Below are 12,282 nucleotides of genomic sequence, written 5' to 3'. Positions count from 1 at the left end.
TTTCCCTATTCCCCAAAGGAACCATTCATTTGGGAGGCTTACATTTTTAAGCTAAAGGATAGTAAGATTATTCTAGGCTTCTTGGGCTACCCAATCTCTTATGCTCACTACCACAGAGGCTCCTGAAGGCCCCTCGGGATCTGATATTCAGGGTGAGTCAATACAGCCCTGACTCACCTGACGGGCTATTATGATAGTGAGTGGTGATTTGAGATACTCATTCTGTTAAAAAAAAAATTGAGCTCCCTCAGATGAAAATTGCTATATAAATCTTTGCATGATGGGAATATCCTGACAGGGGAGAAAATTAGAAAGTACCGACACCCAACGAGTTCTAAATTAGAAGGTGGCTTTAATTCCCAAGCGACAGAGGGGACAGATGTAGACAGAGGACTTGCAAAAATCAGCAGGCCCCATCATCTCTGCCCTTGCCCCCTGGAGGGTAGAAAGCAAGAAGACACTGTCTAGACCCAACATCTTCTTCTGGCCTCTGCAGGCAACTGCATTGTGTGTCCATATCCTCACACGGATACATGCATATACATACAATTGAAACTAAAAAGAGATCAGCTGGGGGGGATGACTCCTTACTTGGATCTTTTTATCACCCCGTACTTCACGAAACCCCTTTTCCTATCCAAAGCAGCAGATTTTAGGAGATACTTGGTGTCTCCATTGCTTTCTCTCCACGTAGGGGTGTGTGTGTGCGTGTGTGTGTGTGTGTGTGTGTGTGTGTGTGTGTCTATGGGGCAGTAGGATAGAAAGAGTTTACACAGAAACTCTGGTACAAGGGTAAAGCCTGCATTTCAAACATAGGCTTGTTTGTTCAGTAGGGCGTGCCAAATCTCTATCAGCTGATGGCCTCTCCCTAGGCTCAGTCCGATGGAGAGGAGCCATGGCTGCTGCTCCTTTGGCCCCATCTGTCTCCCACTAACATGCCCTCTGTCCTAACCAGCCTCCAGTTGAAAGGATACCCAGGAGATTGCCCGTCTCTCCCGGTGCCACTAGACCAGCCTTACAATGAGTTTGCTCCGACCCTGGAGGTTGGCCACAGGGCTCTCTCACTCCCAATCCCAACTGGGATTTCCTCTGTTGCTTTCCCCACAGCTGAAATAGGAGTATCCAAGCAGGCTGACTCCTACCCTGAGGATCAACAGGAGTGAGAAATACATCTTTGAGACCATAATCCACCCAAACTTTCAAAGGGACACCTCCTCTCTCCAGCTTAACTTTTGTTGATCAGCATTCAACTTTTGTTGAATGGGGCCCCATTCATTCATTAATTTACTGTCAACTCCTTTACCTGGAGGGGGTTAAGCCCCACCAGCTGTTTTCATTTCCTGCTGCTGTCGTGTGGGTGCCATAGAAACAAAACAGACTGCATTCCGTGTTACTGTTTCCTTAAGGCCCAATTTGGGCTGTGGTAAGAGGTGTCCCAGACAGAGGCTGTCACTTCCCAGCCATTGAGAGGTCCTACTCCAACAGGCAGAGCGACTTGCCAGAGACTTGGAGGTTGGGAGGGGACTAACTGTCACCAGCAAGCGGAAAACACGCTCACGTGGTTTCTTCTCATATATCTGGCAGGATCTTTAATTGCTTCTAAAGAAATCTCCAGGCTGATGTTAGCCATATGGAAATGCTCAAACACGGGACAGCAGAAGAATACAGTTGGATCATGTTTCTTTAGTTGTCTATAAAATGGCATGTAATTTGCAAACCAAAAATGATACTTAAAGAAACAATTACAGCATAGTTCTTTATTTGAAATTCCTGTATGTGCCATTCGCCCCCACCCACCCACCCAATTCCAATGGATGGCATTCTTTAAAGCATTCTGTCTTTGTAGCATGCCTTAAAGGGCCAGGACCATTACACTTGTGATCTGCCTAATCCACTACTAATATTAACTTAGCTTACTAGCCCCATAAACCACATATCACCCCCTAACACACACACACACACACACACACACACACACACACACACACACACACATCCCTAGCGTATTAGCTAGTGTTGCTTTTCTTGTGTTTGCTTTAGTGGTACTTGATTAGTTACTTTTGAATAGATGTGACCTATACCTACCCTGGGCAGCAGAATTAAAGTAGTTCTAGTGACTATATGAAGTTTTCCAAAGGTAGCCTGCCTCCTTTCCTTTCCTTTCTTTCTTTCTTCCTTCCTTCCTTCCTTCCTCCCTCCCTCCCTCCCTCCCTCTGTTGCTCCCTCCCTTCCTCCGTCGCTCTTTTTCTAGTAGTTCTAGTGACTATATGAAGTTTTCCAAAGGTAGCCTGCTTTCCTTCCTTCCTTCCTTCCTTCCTTCCTTCCTTCCTTCTTCCCTTCCTCCCATCCTCCCTCCCTCCTGTCCTTCTGTCCTTCCTTATGTCCTTTCTTTTCTCAGGTTTAGCAAGTTCTCCACTATTGAGCTCTGCCCCCAGCCCCTGAACATATTCTTGTAACTTGGACTGGACTTGATAATTCCGGGATAAGAGCTAACCACACAAAACGAGAGGAAATGGCTACAACTAAGTAATGGCTAAATGAAAGGTGATAGGTACGACAGTTAGCAACACATGGCTTTAGACACAGTGTGATTTGGGTACTGGTTAGGACCCTTTCCTGGGTGTCAGTGGAAAAGGTTTTTCTCCGGGAAGACATGGCCTGAAGTTTCAGCTTCGCTCGGGTTCTAGAAGACCTTTTTTTACGGTCCTGCTTCTATTTCACCATTCCTTGTTAGGCACTTCTGCACCTAAAGATGAGTGTGTATGGACGTCACGGGAGTTTAGACAGGCTTGCGTTTATGTGAAGACCACTGGACTAACTACAGCAGGTAAACTGTGGCTCTCAATTGTCTTTCTGTCATGGTTCAAATCCTAGGGCTTAGTGTAACAGAATCCTGGAGACTTTCCCTGTCGAGTGCTGAAACAGATCTTTGTTTGACTCTTTTTATTCCAACTGTGCAAACCAGCGGGGCTTCTGGAATTATGGCAACAGACTCTGTTCAAATAAAAATACACGCTGGAGCTTCCCCACTTCAGGGTACTTAAGAGTCACCAGGGATGCTTGTTAAAGACACAGATTTCCTGATCCCATCTCAGACAACTCTATCAGAACACAGGACAAAACTTCCAAGTCCCGCTTTTCCAAATAAGCTTTGTATAGGATTCCCAGCTCACTAACCAGGCAACCCTGAGAGGCTTCACTGACTAGATGTCTACCTTGTACAACGGTTCGACAGAATTCCCCTACTGAGGTTAGGAAATTAATATCTCCCGGTCCCAGTGATGTTTAAAAGTATCTCCTCCCCTTCTCAAAGGATGTATCCCCTTAGGGCAGTGGTTTTCAATGTTCCTAATGCTGCAATCCTTTAATATCGTTCCTTAAGTTGTGGTGATTAATTAATTAATTACTGGTGGAATGTAAAATTATTTCATTGCTATTACATAACTGTGATTTTGCTACTGTTATGAGCCCGCAATGTAAATATCTGATATGCAGGTATGTGACTCCAAAGGGGTCATGCCCCGCAGGTTGAGAGCCACTCTCAGGTGGCTTCTTTGCTTCAATTCTCACATGCACCTTACAGCATTTTTGCTGTTCCGTTGAGTTTTGTGTCCACGTGGCCTAGGTAACAAATCACAGTGTGCCCATCTGCAAAACTTGTATAAACAAGCACAATAACATCTATCGTGGCTATCGTAACTGAGAAGCATCTGGGAGAACTGAATTTTGGAAGATTTGTAAAACATTTTCTCTCATTTCAGACTTTGTGTGTATGTGTACATCCGTGTGGGAATATGGGCACAAACGCAAAGTTGCAGAAGCGGGTGTTGGATCCTCTGGATCTGGAATCAGAGACAGTCGTTAGCCACCCAGTGTAGGTGCTGGGAACTGAATTCATGTCCTCTATTGGAGCAGGAAGTGCTCTCAACTGTTGAACTTTCTCTCCGGCCCCTAAAGACATATTTTTAAAAATATCTTCCTAAACATATTTCCAAATAAATGCTGCAAAAGATTACAGACCTTTCAAAGCAACAATAAAAGCTCCTGTACCTCCCAACAGCATTATCATTCTTTGTTACCTGTTCTGCGGTAGTAATCTGAAATCCTTCCCAATAGAACATACTTAGAAACAGTAAATAAAATTTAATAAACATATTCTTAGGCCAGGGAAATAGCTTAGCTCAGTGGTTCTCAATCTTCCTTGTGCTGCAACCTTTTAATACAATTTCTTATGCTGTGGTAACATCCAACTATAAAATTATTTTTATTGCTACTTCATAATTGTCATTTTGCTACTGTTATGAATCATAATGTAAATATCTGCGTTTTCTGATGGTCTTGGGAGACCCCTGCGAAAGGCTTAGCAGATAAGAGCATTTTATGTAAAAGGGTGAGGACATGAGTTCAAATCCCCAGAACTCATGTAACCCAAGTACAGTGTGGGGTGGAGAGAAGAGGCTCACGGGGGCTTGTGAGTCACTGGCCTAGCTCCAGGCTCAGTAAGAGACCCTGTTTCCAGGGAATGAGGTGGAGATTACTGAGTGTGATGGCTTCCTCTGGCTTCTGCATATTCAAAGGCATTGAGTACATGTGCATACATGCACACACAAACGCATACATGCAAACATACAGTCCACACATATACACAGAAAAATAAGCATCTTCATAAATGCAAGGTGAAGAGAGAGAGTGGGGGGGGGGCACGAGTAGGTTGGTTTTTGGCATACCCCAAGTGAAGAAATCTAAATTTTGAACTCTCCTTTCAATTTTGTAATCAAGAAACATGACTTTCATGGCTCTCTGGAGAAAAACAAAAGTAAGATAGGACTGAAATATTTCTTTAAGGCCCTTAAAGTCACACACTCAATCGCCGTGTCCAGCTCCTAACCCAGGCAGATGCTCCCCGTTCAACCATGGGCCATGCCTGACAGAAGGCATGCCTGCTAGGAAGGTTGCCCACACACCTTCCCCACTTTCTTCATTACCCTAGACCCAGAGTCACCCTTAGCACTGCAACAGAACACTAGCTGCAGTTTCCCCTCCCCCTGTGTACCCTTTGTGTGGATCCCACAGACCAGTCCTCCCACCTAGCCCCTTTCCCTTCCTCCAGCCTCCCAAACCAGCAAGCATTCCCCATGAAGACACCAGCAGAAGAGGCTAATAAAACAACAGAAAATATTCAGCCAACAACATACATACTGCCTGGAAATCCAGAGAGAAAACAGAAACCTAGGAACAAAACACCCACCCAACCAAGACAAACCCAGAAACCAGTACCTAGACCTCTGATCATCCCAAACCTAGATGCCTAGATGCCAACGTAAGAACACAATCACTAACAGCCATGGCGATATGTCTCTACCAGATTCGAGCTATTTTTATTACAGCAGGCCTGGGATATTTTAGCAAAGCTGAAGCACAAGAAAAAGACCTTAAAACCAACTGTATGAAGATGATGGCAGCTCTTAAAGAGGAAACGAATAAATCCCTTAAAGAAAGCCAGGAAAGCACCAACAAACAATTGGAGGAAACAAAACTGCTCAAGGCCTGAAAATGGAAATAGAAGCAATAAAGAAAATTTAAAATCCTGGGAACAAAAAAAAAAAAAACTAGAAATGCCAAGACGAACCACAGAGGCTTTACCAACAGAATACAGGAAATGGAAGAGAAAATCACAGGCAAATTGGAGATATTAGAGAAGAAATCTATACATCCATCCAAAAAAAAAGTTAAATCTAAAAAAAATTCCTGACACAAAACATTTGGGAAATCTGAGATACCATGAAAAGACCAAACCTCCAACTAATAGGAATAGAGGAAGGAGAAGAATACCAACTTAAAGGCCTAGAAAATATTTCAACAAAATCATAGATAGAACTCTTCCTAACCTAGAGAAGGGGATGCCTATAAAAATACAAGAGGCATACAGAACATCAAATAGATTGGTTCATAAAGGAAATTCCTCTTGCCACATAATAATCCAAACACCAAACACACAGAACAAAGAAATATTAAAAGCTGCAAAGGAAATAGACATAGTAACATATAAAGGCAGGCCTATTAGAATCACACCAGACTTTTCGGTAGAGACTCTAAAAGCCAGAAAAGCTTGGGCAGGTGTGCTGCAGACTGTAAAAGATCACAGGCGCCAGCCCAGCTTTCTATACCCAACAAAACTGTCAGTCACCGTAAGTGGAGAAAATAAAATATTCCAGGACAAAGTCAAATTTAGACAACATCTATCTACAAATCCAGGCCTATAAAAGATTCTAGAAGGAAAAATCTAAACCAAAGAGGTTATGAAAGCAGAAAATAAATCATCTCATATCAGCAAAACCAAGGGGAACACCCACACGCGCGCACGCGCACACACACCATCACCATCATCAACAAAATTACTAGAACTAACAATCATTATTCATTGGTGTCTCTCAAAATCAATGTCCTCAGTTCCCCAGAACAAAGGCACAGATGAACCGAATGGATAAGAAAATAGAAGTCATTCTCTTGCTGACTTTTGCTGACATTCTTTTGTGACAAGAAACACACCTCAATATCAAGGATAGATAGAACCTCAGGACAAAGACTTGGAAAAAGATATTCCAAGCAAATGGACCTAAGAAGCAAGTTGGTGTAGCCATTTTACTATCTAACAAAATAAACTTCAAACCAGAATTAATCAAAAGAGATGGGGAAAGATACATATTTATCAAAGGAAAAATCCACCAATATGACATTTAAGTTCTTAACATGTATGCATCAAACACAAGGGCACCCACTTTTGTAAAAAGAAACACTACTGCTTAATTCACACATTGACCCTCACTCTGATCGTAGGAGATTTCAGTATCCCACTTTCACCAACACACAGGTCATCAAGACAAAACAAAACAAAACAAAATGCTGGAGAACAGAAAAAAAAAACTGACATTATAAACCAAGTAAACCTAATAGTTATCTACAGAAATTCCACCCAAACACAAAAGAATATACTTTTTTCTCAGCACCTCACAGAACTTTCTCCAAAACTGACCACACAAAGCAAGTCTCTACAGATACAGAAAAATTTAAATTACCCCCTGCCTCCTTTCAGACCACCAAGGAGTAAGGCTGGATATCAGCAACAACAGAAAGCCAACAAACTCATGGAAACTGAACAACTGTCTAATGGATGACCACTAGGTCAAGGAAGAAATGAAGAAATCAAAAACTTTCTAGAATTCAATGGAAATGAATACACAACATACCCAGACTTATGGGACACAATGAGAGCAGCGCTAAGAGGAAAGTTCATAGCACTAAGTACCTACATAAGATAGTTGGGGAGATCTCACACTAGCAACTTAACAACACACCTGAAACCTCTAGAGCAAAAAGAATTAAGCACACCCAAGAGGAATAAACAGCAAGAAAGTATCAAATTGAGGGATGAAATCAATAAAATAGAAACAAAGAGAACAATACAAAGAATCAAAGAAACAAAGAGTTGGTTCTTTGAGAAAATCCACAAGATAGACAAACCCTTATGCAAACTAAAAGATAAGGAGATTAATAAAATTAATAAAATCAGAAACAAAATGGGGAAAATAGCAACAGACACCAAGGAAATCCAAAAAATCACTAGCACATACTGTATCCCACCAAAATAGAAAAAAACCACTAGCACATACTACATCCCACCAAAATAGAAAAAAATTACTAGCACATACTGTATCCCACCAAAATAGAAAAAAACCACTAGCACATACTACATCCCACCAAAATAGAAAAAAATCACTAGCACATACTGTATCCCACCAAAATAGAAAAAATCACCAGCACATACTGTATCCCACCAAAATAGAAAAAAATCACTAGCACATACTGTATCCCACCAAAATAGAAAATCTAAAAGTAATGAATAATTTCTCAATACCACTTACCAGAGTTAAATCAAGATCAGATAAACAATTTAAATAGACCTATAATCCCTAGTGAAATAGAAGGTGTCCTCAAAAGTTTCCCAACCAAAAAAAAGCCCAGGTCCAGACAGTTTTAGTGAAGAACTTTCAAAGAAGAGTTAATGCCATTACTCCTCAAATTATTCCACAGAACAGAAACAGAAGGAACACAGCCTGATTCATTTTCTGAGGCCACACTTATACTGATACCCATACCTCATATAGTCACAACAAAGGAAGAGAATTAATACAGACCAATTTCTCTTACAAACACAGATGCAAAAATAGTAAGATATACTTGCAAACTAAATCCAAGAACACATCAAAAAGATCATCCACCATGATCAAGAAGGCTTCATACCCGATATGCGGGGATGGTTCAACATACAAAAATCAGTAAATGTGATCTACCATATAAATAAACTGAAAGAAAAAAAACCCACATGATCATCTCATTAGATAACAAAAAAGTCTTTGACAAAATCCAACACACTTTCACAATAAAGGTCTTGGGGAGATCAGGGATACAAGGAGCATACCCAAACATAATACAGGCAATTTTCAGCAAGACTATATCCAACATCAAATGAAATGGGGAGAAAGTCAAATTCCACTAAAATTGGGAATAAGACATATTTATCCATCCATCTCTCTATATCTATTCAATACAGTACTTGATGTTTTAGCTAGAGCAATAAGACAACTGAAGAAGATGAAGGGGATACATATTGGAGAGGAAGATTTCAAAGTATCATTCCTTGCAGTCACTATGGAAATCAATATGGCGTTTCCTCAGAAAATTGGGAATCGAGCTACCTCAAGATAGTTATACCACTCTTTGTGTATACCCAAAGGACATTTTATCCTGCCAGAAGGACACTTCCTCAACTATGTTCATTGCAGCTTTATTCAAAATAGCTAGAAACTGGAAACAACACAGATGTCCCTCAACCCAAGAATGGGTAAAGAAATTGTGATACATTTACACAATGGAATATTACTCAGTGGTTTTTAAAAAAAAAAAACAACATTGTGAAACTTGCAAGCAAATGGATGCAATGAGAAAATTATCATCCTGAAGTAACCCAGACCCAGAAAGACAAACATTTTATATATATATTCACTTCTAAGTGGATATTAGCTGTTAAATAAATGATAATCATGTTACAATCCACAGACTCAGAGAGGTTAGGTTAGGTAGGGCTGTAGGGAGGAAGCAGGGATCTCCCTGAAAAGGGGAAACAGAATAGATTCTTTGGGTGGACTGGGGGTAGATGAGGACAGGAGAGGGAGGGATCAGGTTGGGGGAATGGAGGGAGAAAGTATGGGGAGAGAAGGTTGGAATTGGGGGGCGGCGTGGAAACCTAGTGCAGTGGAAACTTCCTGGAATCTATGAGGGTGACCCTAGTGAGGACTCTTGTCATAAAGAATATGGAGTCTGAAATGGACATCTTCTGTAGCCAGACCAGGCTTCCAGTGGTGAGACTGGGTTACATTTGGCTGAGTTGTTGGCAAGGAGGTCTCGTGGAGATCCCTAAACAACTTAGGCTGATGCTAGAATAGAAGGTCACCCTCTAAAAAGTGATAATGGGGCCTCATCGCCAAAGACAACATCTACTCCGCCCATTGAACGTAGAGAGGTTGAGCTGGTACCTTCAAGAAGCCTTCACCCCTACAGTCTAGTCTCTTTGGTGTGGAAAGGGTGTTCTGCAGGCTACAGAAAGAGAAATCTAGACACCAACCCAGCCACAAAGTTCTCTACCTACAATCTGTCCAGCCTCCAAGAGGTGGCAGGCAATGGGCCAATGGTGGCACAGAACATGAGGGAATGGCCAACCAATGTTTGGTTTAAGTTGAGGCCCCCCCCCCCAAAAGAGGGAGCCCATGCCCTATACTGCCCAGATACCCAGGAACCAGAGACTGGGTAGTTCAGAGCCCTAGGGTTGAGCCAAACATAACTGACAAGAAAAAAAGATTAATAAAGATTTTAAATAGTAAAAACAAGTTTCACACTCAGTGAAAACATGGTCTAGATAAACACGTGCTTCATAATGGAAATGTGTGTGACAGCCAAGGTTCTGAGTGAGCAAAACATTCCCTTAAAGGTAGTGACCACACTCCTGTTAGCACATCGGCCTGAACTAACATTTACACAGCCCTGAAAACTCCAAAGCAAGGAGCAAATGCAAAGTTGACTCTAAGGCACTGGTGAGAGGAGGAAGATTCCTCCCTGAAGGGAGAAATGTTGAATGTAGGCCTCTGAGTGTCCCATATATGTGAGTTTAGGCTCAAGACCCCAAAACGCAAACACATACGGGCAAGTTACTAGAAGCGGGATCAAGTGGTGCAACTCTCCACGGACTTCAGATAACGTGAGTTGACATGCTCAAAGATGACTGGAAAGTTTCAGAAAAGACACAAAAGAAAGGCAGATAGGAATGAAATTCTCAGCGGAAGGGCTAATAGCAGATTCAGCTGTTAGGGCGAGAATAGGTGATTTAGTCAGAGAGCACTAAGAGATGCAGAACATGGCACGGAGAAGAGGGGACGCACACAGTAGAGCAGGGTCTTGGTGGATGGTTTTATGCATTTGTCTTTGCCACTTCAGTTGACACTAAGAAGAGCTAGAGGTCCGGACCTTAAGACTCCACAACTTCTCAGAGGAGACAGAGAAGAAAACCTATGGTCAAAACCTAATATGGCAAGGATGGCGAAAGGGGTCATATTTGGTCCTTCTCAGTAGGACCCCAGTATCTAGAACAATGACAGTTACATCAATAGTGTTTAGGTCACGGATGTGGGAATCCTCATTCTTCTATCTCTAGCCTACCCTATAAAGAGGGTTGTGTGTGTGTGTGTATGTGTGTATGTGTGTGTGTTCTATGTAGAGATGCATTTGTATGTACCACCATGCACGCATCTGCGTGGTGGCCAGAGGTCAACCTCAGCTGTCATCTCTCAGAACCCATATGTCTCATTTGATTTGAGATAGAGTGTTCCCATGGGGACTGGTTACTTGCAAATTAGGCTCCTGACTCTGTTTCACCTATGTTGGGACTGCAAGTGCACTTCACCAAGCCGGGCTTTTTCATGGGTACTGGGGGGTCACAGTCACATTCTCACGCCAGCAGTGTAAGCCCTTTCCTGAATGAGCCATCTTCCCAGTACCCGAGAAAGTTTGTTTTTGATGAAGATATACCGACAAGGGGAAATGTGACAATTCCTGCTACAAGAGGCCAGAGCTGTAACTCTGGCTAGAGAGGATCTGGGCAAAGAGGGCTGGAGCTACTGAGGAGAGTACACATGACGGTGCAGTCAGGTTTTTTTCTTGACTCTGAACCCCAGTTCTGGTTGTGTTGTAGGAAGTGAGGTGCGTGGCTGACATGAGTTCAAGGAAATAGAATGCAGCAGAGTGGGCCGGATGGGCCTGCTTATACACGACATGGATGGTGACAGTAACTGGCTCTGATTAGAGGCATGTCAGATGCCAGCTGCCCGGCTAAGCATTTCCCATGAATAATGTAATTTTTGTCCATGCCGATTTATGATTCATGTCCATTGTCTTCCCTGTTTTTACAGTGAGGAGAGAGAAGTTGCAATAGACTCCACGTGTTAATCATGGTCACGTGACTGTAAGTGGCCGGGCAAGCTGCAGTGCTTGCAGTGTGAAGCTTCTGACCATACTGGGCTCCCTACGTGTGCGCACGTGACAGCATACTAGTGAGCCCATGTGCACACCGGTAAATGACCCAGGCTCTCTCAGGAAGTAAAGCCAACCAGATTCTTTTTTTCTCCATGGGGAAGAGGTAAGGAGAGATACAAGCCGAGGAAAGATATGGCTTCTCACTTGTGAATAGCAGCTTGGGACAGTAACAGCCCGTCATTTGGGTGTCTTGGTTTTTCCAGGTGACCATTCACTGTGTGTTTAAACCACAACTACCTGATATCTCTCCAGCCTCCTTCCGGTTGTTTCCCACAGTTTCTGCATTTTGTCATCTTTGTGTGTAGGCACATGGAGACCAGAAAAGGGTGTTGGATCTGGTCTTACAAGCAGCTGTGAACCTCTTGACCTGGGTCCTGGGGACCAAACTCTAGTCCTTTGGAATGCTCTTAACCAGTGAGGCATCTCTGCAGTCTTAGCATCATGATCTTTTAGCCTCTATTGCTATCAGGGTCTCGTGTAAATGTAGTAAATGCACAGCATCCCAGATGATACTTGGGGGAATATTAGCGCTCTTAAATAGCTAAGTATTTTAGATATACAGAAATAAAATATTATGCCATAACCACACCTGTAATCCATAGCTGATTTAATAATTCATATTGCATTGGGTCTGATGAA

This window comes from Microtus oregoni, unplaced genomic scaffold, assembly GCF_018167655.1.
Source record: "Microtus oregoni isolate MIOR12 unplaced genomic scaffold, Mior012 000001F_ref0000356, whole genome shotgun sequence".
Lineage (NCBI taxonomy): Eukaryota > Metazoa > Chordata > Mammalia > Rodentia > Cricetidae > Microtus > Microtus oregoni.
This window is presented reverse-complemented; position numbering follows the sequence as displayed.